Below are 10,823 nucleotides of genomic sequence, written 5' to 3'. Positions count from 1 at the left end.
CCCGACCCCCCGAGCCTGACCCGACACCCCGACCCCGAGCCTGACCCGACACCCTGACCCCGACACCACACCCCGACCCCGAAACAACACCCCGACACCATCAAGATTATTAGTAGTGTTAGGTATTACATTAGTAGTGTCAGGTATTATGCATTTATTGATGATACTGATCGAGATTATTAGTAGTGTCAGGTATTACATTTTTTTATGTTGTACTTGATGATGATACACTTAAGTGATACACATATTATTATTCATGTCGGTCTTTTTTTATGTTGTACTAATTTCATTTACTGTTTGTCATGGCAGGTGTTGAAAGATGGTGGGCGCTGGTCGGGAGCGTGGTCTGAGGTCTTCCATTCCAGACGCACCTCTCCGCCGAGCGTTGCTGGACAGTATGGCCACACCGCCGGGCCCTTCTTCGTCGATCGCGGTGCCCAGCAGGGGACGAGGTAGGAAGAGAGGAGGTGGGGCACGTGGTCGTGGGAGAGGAGGTAGGGTGACTGCTACGGCGCCTTCCTCGCCGCCACCCCCAGTTGTTTCACCCGAGCACGTGACTGCTAGGGTGGACTCGTCCGAGGAGGAGGCTACACGGACTCCGGTCCACGAGCCTCTGGTCCACGGGTCTTGGGCCCACGAGCCTCGGGTCAACTGGCCTTCGGCCCACGAGAGTTCGGCCCACGTGACCCCGAAGGAGCACACGTCCGGATGGGGTACCTGGCCGGATCAGCCCGAGGAGCCGAGTGGCCATGCTGATGATGGCGGGGAGCCGACTGATCTTGAGGAGGAGGGGGGCACCATCTACCAGCATGGTGCTACACGGCTCCCGTCCGTGCCGGTGACCCGCGAGCAGAGGTGGTTGATTTTCCCTGATGGGGAGAGGTACGTAAGTGCATTTAATATTTTTGTACCTTGTGCATTCATGTTTTTTCAAATAACTAATGCGTTGGCCTTGTCATGATGCAGGGGTTGGGACCACCATCATAGTGTCCGCCGGCCCAACTCCGTCCTTGGAGTTCTTTGCCGGCAAAACTTCGCGGGGTTTGTCACGTTGCCTGGTGAGGGTCGGCTTCCAGAGCTTGGATTGAGCTGGGAGCACTACGTGGCTGCCCCAGCCCCGCCGGATGAGATTATCGACGGTGTCGTGTGCGACACGAGGGCAGACATGGTGATCAGAAAGTTCTGGGTAATTTCTCCTTTACACATTTAAAAATCTTCAACTAGCTAGTTATTAATTGTACTAATCAATATTGTCTCATTTGATTGCATACATTCTACAGGTGTGAGGAGGGATACGAGGAGGACGCGGCACATGTTATCGAGAACGTCTGCAAGCGCCTACTCCAGAACTTACGGCACGAGGCTTGGGTGCAGGCTGTTCGAGACTACTACGCCTTGCGTGGTATCAAGAAGACCAAGCCGGCGTGCCGCGATAAGTTCCTGAGTAAGGAGCAGTACATGAAGGTAATTCTTAAGGCCTTCTCTACTTAAGTTCCTTCATTTAGTAATTCTTAGCCGTAGCGCTCAAGTTTCTATTTGCTAACTTAGGCGCCTCCGAGATGGTGTGCGGATCGGATGGATTGTTGGGAGGTGTTGGTCGATGAGTGGTGGTCAAAACAATGGCTAGCCCTCCACAACGAGGCCAAGGACAAACGTGCCCAAATGGAAGGTGTGCCACACCATCAAGGCAGCTCCAACTTATATCAGTTCGGGCGCAACTGGGTATGTGGTTTGCTTCATGATTCATGCAATTCATTCATCATGCTAGCTTGAGCCCTTTAATTACTAATTTTCATTGTTTCTCTCTTTCAGGCACGCTACAATAAGGCGGATAAGGTGCCAGAGGTGTACGACCTGTATGCCATGGCCCACACTGCCTCTTTCAAGAAAGTCAAGGCTTTCTCTCAGTCTGACCTCGATGATGCAAACAACTTCACCAACATCTCCTCCCACAACAAGCTCGTGAGATATAGAGATGAGGGGAAGGCGAGGAAAGGGGAGGACTTTAACCCGGGCCAGGGTCCCATTGATCCAGACCTGTTGATGATATCTGGTGGCGGGAGGTCCCATGGCTCCATAGCCATTGGAGATGGACTTATCCGTTGTCCTAGCACTCTCCCGGAGATCAAGGCGCGCCAGTCGAGCTCCGCTCCTGAGATAAGGCCTCGTGAACGGCCAGTGCAACTCGCCATCAAGGTTAGTGATACGTACTCAGTTATCTTTCTCCATTACATTGTGTGCGCTTCCATCAATGATTACAAATGGTCATGTGAGTGGTGTTGCATGCTGCTATACAGAGTGAGAGAGATAGAACGGAGAAACTTCTGGCGGAGGCGGCGGAGAGGCAGCGGGAGTTGGAGGAGAGGACGGCAAAGATGATGGAGGAGGAGAGGGCACGGAATGACATGCAGGCAAGGGCCATGTACGAGCTCCTTGTGGTAAGTTTCTTCTGTAGATTAGCCAAAACATTCATGTAGTGTTTGTCTCATTACTAACTAGTATGACTGAGTCGTCAAAACCAAATGTGCAGTCTGTGTGCGAGAAGACAGGTCAGACCGCTCCGCCGATGCCAGTGATTGCTCCTGGGACCATGGTGAGTTTTATTTGAATGGACATTACTTGCTAGTCTTAACATTTGAGTGTCATCATGCTAACAAGACATTGGAAATGATCTTTGGTGCAGCGTAACTCCAGACAAGCATCGCACGATCCTTCTCCAGCTAGCGACACGAGCCACCCCGCTCCTACACCTCCTGGATCTTGGTAAGTTTATCTAGTGTTTTGCTTAACACATGCATAAAGACCTAGACTTAGCTCTATTTCCTCCAATGCTTACCATAATGACCTAGACTTAGCTTCTTCTCCTCCAAAATGACTTAATAAGCTTACTGACCTCCAAAACCATCCATTTTACCTAAGTTAGCTCTAAAATGATCTGTACTTAGCTTACTTATGTCAAAAATTGCATAATTAGCTTAGTTAGCTCATAGACGATCCATTTTACCTAAGTTAGCTCTAAAATGACCCATTTTACCTAGGTTAGCTTATAAATGATCCAGTTCATCCAAGTTAGCTCAAAAATGGCCCATTTTACCTAGATTAGCTCCTAAATGATCCATTTTACCTACGTTAGCTTTAAAATGACCCATTTCACCTAGGTTAACTCCAAAATGACCCATCTTACCTAGGTTATCTCATAAATGATCCATTTCAACTAATTTAGCTCATAAACGATCCATTTCACCAAGTTAGCTAAAAAACGATCCATTTCACCTAAATTAGCTCTTAAATGATCCATTTCACCTAAGTTAGCTCAAAAAGATCCATTTCAACTAAATTAGCTCATAAATGATCCATTTCACCTAAGTTAGCTCAAAAACGATCCATTTCAACTAAGTTAGCTCATAAATGATCCATTTCACCTAAGTTAGCTAAAAAACGATCCATTTCACCTTAGTTACCTCAAAAACGATCCATTTGACCTTAGTTAGCTCATAAACGACCCATTTCAACTAAGTTAGCTCATAAATGATCCATTTCACCTTAGCTAGCTCATAAACGACCCATTTCAACTTAGTTAGCTCATATATGATCCATTTCACGTAAGTTAGCTCATAAATGATATACTCTTCTTGTTCTAGTCTTCTTCTTGTTCTACTCTTCTTGTTCTAGTCTTCTTCTTGTTCTACTCTTCTTGTTCTAACTTTCTTATTTTTCATTTTGTAGATTTCATTCACTTGACGAAAGCTTGCATAGATGGAGTGCTCCTTATCCCTTTCTCTGTTTCTTTTGTATCGTTGAACTATGCATGCATCGTTGGATGAAACTGTTGTAATATATATGGTTGGATGCCTCTATGTTGAACTTGTTATGTATGATGGAACTATGCATGTAATATATATGGTTGGATGATGAAGTTATGTGTTGGATATCTTATATGTTTGCTCTGTAATGGCCTTTTGAAATATATCTATATATGTCATATATATTTGTGATGAAAATTGTTGGATTTAATAAAAAACAGATAAAAGAGCCAATATGCAGGCTCTTTGCCGTCTGCCACCGACGGCAATGGGCTTTTTGCCGTCCGCCGCGGACGGCAAAGAAGACACGTGGCATCTAGTTGTGCTTCCTGGGAGCTGACCCATTTGGTCAGTTTGCCTATAGTGGCAGACGGCAAAGACTTTTCCATCAGTGGCAGACGGCAAAGAACCTGCCATGTACTAATGTGTAGATGACATCATACGGCGGACGGCAAAGACACTAGAAATTTTGCCGTCAGCGGCGGACGGCAAAGGCCTGTCATTAGCCACTTAACGGACTGACAGCGCAATTATTGCCGTCCGCCCTCTTTGTCGTCCGCCACGGACGGCAAAGGGCCTTTGCCGTCAGCCGCCAGAAAGCAGACGGCAAAGTAGTTGTTTACCGTAGCCTACTTTGCCGGAGCCTTTTGCCGTCCGCGGCTGACAGCAAAGGCCTTTGCCGTCCACCGTTCATGCCTTTGCCGTCCGCCGTGGCAGACGGCAAAGTAGCTGATTCCTGTAGTGATCAAGTTCTACTTTAACTTGCTCATGAGGTGTATAAGTTCTAATATTGCTTTTAGGAACAACAGTTGAAGCTTTAGCATGATCCTTCATTCTAACAGGAAAAGGTGGTTTCTCAGCATAAGAAGTGGGAACAATAGGATCATTATAAGTGACAGTCTTTTCTTCAACTTTAATAGGTGCAGCTACTTTTACTTCTATGGGAGGATGATATTTAAACCACTTCTCCTAGGGGAGATCAACATAAGTAGCAAAAGATTCATAGAAAGAAGCTACTATCTCAGAGTCAAGTCCATATTTAGTGCTAAACTTACAGAAAATATAGGTATCCATAAAAGATTTAACACAATCAAACTTAGGTGTCATACCTGACTCCTTACCTTCATCGAGGTCCCAATCTTCAGAGTTGCGTTTAATTCTATCCAATAAATGCCATTTAAATTCAATAGTCTTCATCATAAAAGAGCCACGACAAGAAGTATCGAGCATGGTGCGATTGTTATCAGAAAGCCGCGCATAAAAACTTTGCATAATTACTTCTGTTGGGAGCTCATGATTGGGGCATGAATATAACATTGATTTAAGCCTCCCCCAAGCTTGAGCGATACTTTCTCCTTCGCGAGGCCAAAAATTATATATATAATTGCGATCACGATGAACAAGATGCATAGGGTAATACTTTTGATGAAATTCCAATTTCAATCTCTTATAGTTCCATGATCTCATATCATCACATAGCATGTACCATGTCAATGCGTCTCCCTTCAAAGATAAAGGGGAGGCCTTCTTCTTAACAACATCATCGGGTATACCTGCAAGCTTAAATAGTCCACAAACTTCATCCACATAGAGTAGATGTTCATTAGGATGCTTTGTTCCATCTCCTGTAAAAGTGTTAGCTAGCAGTTTTTCCATCATACCCGAAGGAATTTCAAACGGAGTTTCATTTTCAATAGGTTCAGTAGGTTGAGGAGCAAATCTTTGCTCTACTAGACGGGGTGAAGATACCCCGAACAAGCCCCTCAGAGAATTATTTCCATAGTAACAAGTGACAGAAAATTTCAGCACACTATATAAATTTTTCCTTACCAAATTCCACCTACCAAAGGCGCTACACTCCTCGGCAACGGCACCAGAAAAGAGTCGTGATGACCCACAATTATAGGGGATCTATCTTAGTCCTTTCTATAAGTAAGAGTGTCGAACCCAACGAGGAGCAGAAGGAAATGATAAGCGGTTTTCAGCAAGGTATTCTCTGCAAGTACTGAAATAAGTGGTAACAGATAGTTTTGTGATAAGATAAATTGTAACGAGCAACAAGTAACAAAAGTAAATAAAGTGCAGCAAGGTGGCCCAATCCTTTTTGTAGCAAAGGACAAGCCTGGACAAACTCTTATAATAGGAAAAGCGCTCCCGAGGACACATGGGAATATCGTCAAGCTAGTTTTCATCACGCTCATATGATTCGCGTTCGGTACTTTGATAATTTGATATGTGGGTGGACCAGTGCTTGGGTGTTGTTCTTACTTGAACAAGCATCCCACTTATGATTAACCTCTATTGCAAGCATCCGCAACTACAACAAAAGTATTAAGGTAAACCTAACCATAGCATGAAACATATGGATCCAAATCAGCCCCTTACGAAGCAACGCATAAACTAGGGTTTAAGCTTCTGTCACTCTAGCAACCCATCATCTACTTATTACTTTCCAATGCCTTCCTCTAGACCCAAATAATGGTGAAGTGTTATGTAGTCGATGTTCATATAACACCACTAGAGGCTAGATAACATACATCTTATCAAAATATCGAACGAATACCAAATTCACATGACTACTAACAGCAAGACTTCTCCCTTGTCCTCAGGAACAAACGTAATTACTCACAAAGCATATTCATGTTCATAATCATAGGGGTAATAATATGCATAAAGGATCTGAACATATGATCTTCCACCAAATAAACCAACTAGCATCAACTACAAGGAGTAGTCAACACTACTAGCAACCTACTAGCACCAATCCCGGACTTGGAGACAAGAATTGGATACAAGAGATGAACTAGGGTTTGGAGATGAGATGGTGCTGGTGAAGATGTTAATGGAGATTGCCCTCTCCCGGTGAGAGGAGCGTTGGTGATGACGATGGTGATGATTTCCCCCTTCCGGAGGGAAGTGTCCCCGGCAGTACAGCTCTGCGGGAGCCCTTAGATTGGTTCCGCCAAGCTTCCGCCTCGTGGCGGCGAAGTCTTGTCCCGAAAGGTTGCCTTCTATTTTTTTCTCATCGAAAGACTTCATATAGGAGAAGATGGGCGTCGGAGAGCCACCAGGGGGCCCACGAGGTAGGGGGGCGCGCCCCGGGGGTGGGGGGGCGCACCCTCGTGAGCAGGGTGTGGGCCCCCTGGCCTTCATGTTTGGCGACAATTTTTGTTTATTTATATTAAGGTATTCCGTGGAGTTTCAGGACTTTTGGAGTTGCGCAGAATAGGTCTCCAATATTTGCTCCTTTTCCAGCCCAGAATTCTAGCTGCCGGCATTCTCCCTCTTCATGTAAACCTTGTAAAATAAGAGAGAATAGCCATAAGTATTGTGACATAACATGAAATAACAGCCCATAATGCAATAAATATTGATATAAAAGCATGATGCAAAATGGACATATCACACCTCTATGTAAACAGGGTTATCTACTTCACCTCGGTGCCATTGTGACCTTTTGTTGCACTGCACAAAACACTTTTGTTTCAAGAGTGTTTTGTGCAGTTCAACCAAAATGTCGCACCGACAACGTTGCTTGATTGCTTGATCTTAGTGGAACTGCACAAGAGGATATCTTACTTCCTATCCGTTAAAGCGAATTTGGTTCAGATCTTCTTCTCGTGAGTTGTTTGAATTCCGCATCATGAGAGGTCAGTACTAGCCTTCTTTCACATGATTCTGCAGTGTGCTTTCATATGTTGTGCTACTTGTACGATAATGTTGCTTGATTTTAGTGAACTGCACAAATGGAGACAAGACTTCCAATCTGTATGTGCACCGTAATATCCCATTGAGGTAAGATAAGGATATTTCACAACTGCTGGCCTGTATTTTGCCACTTTCATCAGAAAATTTAGTTTAGACTATACTTGTGCTCCCTAATTGACATGGAAAATCTTACATTGAAGGCGAAGCTTGTCTGTTATTGAACCAAGTGATGAAGGGGAAGAACAAGCGGAAGAAAAAAAATCAAGTCTCGGTGCTGTAATGAAGCACTGGAACTGTGATGACACAAGTAATGATATAGTTTTGCATCTTAATTTATTTCTATGGCTGGAACGAGCAATTGTTTTGCCACTGATTTGATGCCATATGTAATTATCTCTACTTGTGCAAACAGGGATCTTCTTTGAAGATACCATATATTTTAGTGGAACTACACAAGAATATGTTGGAAACATTAAAATAATCGAGGAGTATATAGTAAGCATGACCACCCCCGTAGATAGCAACAGATGGTTCCGGAGAAGTGCTTCATCTGTATGCTCTACACAATAAGCCTCCTGACAAATGTTGGTACTCGCCCACTGATTTGATCCATATGATTGAGCTTCGTCATCTCTATTGGTGTTGTGCTACTGTTTAGATAATGTCATGAAAAAGTGGTATAGTCCTTGAGAAGTGCTTCATCTGTGATGTTTTAAATATTTCCTTTCCTTTTTTTCGAGGAAATAGGGATCATCTTCCTCTGAAGAAGAATATGGAGTACGTGAAGTGACTAGTTCCGATTATGCCAAGATGAAGAAGCCATGTCTATCTTCTCATCAGAAGGAGCAGTTGAAGGATGGTTACATTACTCCCCACAAGACCAAACTAACTTCAGCTCAGAAGGACTGACAAATCTCCATTTTTTTGCTGTGATGCGCGACTACAATGTTGTTCTAGGATTCTTTCTGGTTAGTTCCATTTTTCTAAAAGTGTGCTCTACATGGACCATGTATGTGCATGTTGAAACTGTCAATTCATAGTATAGTTTGCTTTATACTAATCACTTTTTTGTATTTGTGCAAACAGGGGTGCTCAGCTTGATTTCAACGGGAACTGCACAAAATGTTCATGAATACATCAAATCATTCATTTCCACCACAAGAAAGGAGGTGCCCATAAGTTCAAGGCGTTGCAACATATAAGGGCGAAATCATATAAGCTACGCGCGAATTTGGTTGATTTTGGTGGAACTGCACAAAAAGAACACCTGGTTTATTTAGCACGAGGTGCCATGTCAATGTCCAAACTGATGGCAAACCCTGCCCATTCCACAATCGTAGGCATTTGATATTTTGGAATGGGACAACCTTGTCAAATTTTGCTCATTGATTTTAGCAAGATATGTGTTTGATATTTTTGAATGGGACGCCCTTTGCTGTCAGCAGTGTCGATCATTTTTTTCTTTATTCTTTAGTTGTGAAGTAAATATTGCCTCTGACATGTGAGTCGCTGAGATGCATAATCATTGATTGTTTTGAATGTTCTCTATGAATTGCCAGGCCTGTGTGTTTGATTGCAATGTACAGAAACGCTAAAAAGCTGCTCAAACTCTTTGTACTCCTTCTGTTCCTTTTTACTTCGCACATTGTGAAAGTGCATACTTTTTTGTATAAGATTGGTCAAAGTAGAGATACTTTGACTGCAGACAAAACTTGTATGCAGACTAGAAAGGACCAGAGGGAGTACATGTGAAACTGCTGCAAACGTGGTGATCACCCTGGGAATAATGCTAGTACGTATTGTTTTGCATGTTCATCCAATGCTAGTGATACAGGGATTCAAACTAATCGAAATAAATTCATTCATACACGGTCGGATTTCATATAAACATGTCGGATTTCATTACATTTCATACATTCTCCAACTAAAAAGGGGTGTTTGTGGCCGCATGCATCTCCCAGATGCAGAGGCCGGGGTTCATCCTTCTTTTCTAAAAAAACTAGAAAGGGGTGTGCTGGAGGTATAATTAATTAACCGAAGCTACCCACCTGTGTCCCGCTGAGCCAAACAGAAGCTTCAGTGACTTAACTACAGATGCAGTTGCGTAACTGACATGTGGCCTATTGGGCCCACGTGTCAGTCAGCCAACTGCACTAGCAGTTAAGTAGAAGCAGCGTTCTTCTCCAGCGCAGCTCTCTGACTCCACGTCGTCGCTAAGAAGCTAACCAGCCGTCAATGGTCAACCCGCCTAGCTTGGCTTCAACCGGAGGGTAGCAGCGGTGGCCTTACTTGGACCCAAGCGGCGGCGACCTACCGTGTTCTACTCTTCCTCGTTTTGTGTGTGGCGCAGCCTTGTTGGCAGCGGGGCGTGTCACGACCAGTTTTCCAATAAAAATATTTATTGAGAAACCAATCTTTTGAGTCCAGTATGAGAGAAATCCTCCTCACTGGTAGACAAATTCTTGATACAATAAGCCAGTAGCATAAAATATATTGCAGGGTCGAACTACGGTTGCTCAACCAAATTATTACAAGCACGCCAATAATTATACATAATGGCGGACATCACACAGTGGTGTGGAGGCATACTACTGACTCGAGGATAGGGCGGTGGTGGAGAAACACAGCGGGGAGAGAAATACAAGACTCTAAGTCTGTCATCTCATCGAGCGTCGAGGTGAGGCTCGATGAATTTATTTGGTAGCGGAAGCGGATATAAAACAGTGACCAAATCCAGGGTCACACGAGACTGACTGGGACTCCTCTAGGTGTCAGACCCACTATCAAACTCTTCATCCATGAGATCGCCTTCGTCAGCATCTGGCCAAATCAACAAGCCAGTGAGTACTTTGAAAGTACTCGCAAGACAGTTCGGACGTAAGATATAACAAAATGCATGCATGGATGCGTCATGAATAATTCACCAATGTACATTTAAAAATTAGCATAACAAGGTAAGTAAAAGGGAAACGACGGTAGTCCGCCTGAAATCCCAAAAAACATAAATAACTACCGATCGGGTGTCTGAAGCGACGCCTCGAAAGGTGAATAAATAAATATAAGGAAATGATGCCACAGTCGGGCGTCTTAGGGACACCACATAAAGGGCTTTAAAAGAAATACCACAGTCGGACGTCGGGGCGACATCACAGAAAGGGCTTTAAAAGAAATGCCACAGTCGGACGTCGGGGCGACATCACAGAAAGGGCTTTAAAAGAAATGCCATAGTTGGACGTCGGGGCGACATCACAGAAAGGGCTTTAAAAGAAATGCCACAGTCGGGCGTCTTAGCGACACCACATAAAGGGCTTG

This window comes from Triticum dicoccoides, chromosome 3B, assembly GCF_002162155.2.
Source record: "Triticum dicoccoides isolate Atlit2015 ecotype Zavitan chromosome 3B, WEW_v2.0, whole genome shotgun sequence".
Lineage (NCBI taxonomy): Eukaryota > Viridiplantae > Streptophyta > Magnoliopsida > Poales > Poaceae > Triticum > Triticum dicoccoides.
This window is presented reverse-complemented; position numbering follows the sequence as displayed.